This window comes from Myotis davidii, unplaced genomic scaffold (assembly GCF_000327345.1).
Source record: "Myotis davidii unplaced genomic scaffold, ASM32734v1 scaffold6, whole genome shotgun sequence".
In the NCBI taxonomy this organism is placed as follows: Eukaryota; Metazoa; Chordata; class Mammalia; order Chiroptera; family Vespertilionidae; genus Myotis; species Myotis davidii.
In genome coordinates, this window is record NW_006383011.1 from 1479633 (window position 1) to 1480606 (window position 974).

Sequence of the window (974 nt, forward strand, 5' to 3'; positions counted from 1 at the left end):
CTGTTTGTGTTTCCTTTCAGCTCCGCCTTGGGAGAGGATGTTACTGACGTGCCGGCGGGCAGATCGGGCCAAAAAGGGAACCCGCACCCGCTCTCAGCCACCAGTCGCCACCTTCCAGGGGCTAGTCCCCACTGTCCCTCCCTCACCACCCTTGCCCGGGCCCTGGGATGGCCAGCCGCACGTGGACTCCGCACCTGGGCGCCCTGAATGTTGCCAGCCCTCCTAACAGCCATGTGTGTGTGTGTGGGGGGGGGGGGGTTATCTATGTCACTCAGGTGAAAGGAGTTAAGACCAGAGGAAATACCCGGCCACACAGGGCGCCCCACTACCCAATTCCACGCCGCTCCACCCGGTGTCCAGGCGCCTGCGCTGGAGCTCTGCACCAAGGCACGTTTCTCTTGCCGTCGCGGGGGCCGAGGGCCTGCTGGGGTCCGAAAGGCAGGGGAGAGTTGGCGGCGGTTTTTCAATGATTCCCAGGAGCGCCTGCCTGAGGCCTGGAGGCGCTGTCCACGGCTCCCCTGCCGGGGCTCCTAGGTGGACAAATGAGGGTGGCTGGGAATCCATACAGACACACAACTATACTTTAATATACTATTTCCCAAGTATTTGGATTTATGTGCTAATAAAATTTTATAGATACTCATTAAGGTAACCAGCTTTTAAAATCCCCTGCCGGGGCTCCTAGGTGGACGCCGCCCAGGTCCCAGGTGCCCTCTGGGCCCCACGCTCTCAGGGTCCCGTCCCCGGAGCTCCTGCGGGACCCCGGGGCAGAGCTCCGCAAGGGCCTCTGGTCCGTTACAAAGCACCCCAAGCGGCTCAGAGGGAAGGGGGCCCATCGTCCCTCTCGTAGGTGCCTTTCCGAGGTCGCCTTCTTTCCAGAGACAGAATCAGCAGCCCCCTTCGACCGGACGTTCCGTTCGTGTGGGGAGGGAGGGGGAGGGAGGGGGAGGAAGGAGGAGGAAGGAGGAGGCTCC

The 974-nt window shown here is 61.9% G+C and overlaps 1 long non-coding RNA gene across 1 annotated transcript in view; it reads left to right on the top strand.

Annotated features, from left to right (window-relative positions):
* Nucleotides 1–925, top strand: part of LOC107181610 — a 1367-nt gene extending 442 nt beyond the window's left edge. The window contains exons 2-3 of the long non-coding RNA XR_001512272.1: nucleotides 21–534; nucleotides 686–925. This is a non-coding gene — a long non-coding RNA (uncharacterized LOC107181610). The remainder of the gene's footprint in view (nucleotides 1–20; nucleotides 535–685) is intronic.
* The last annotated feature ends 49 nt before the right edge of the window (nucleotides 926–974 follow it).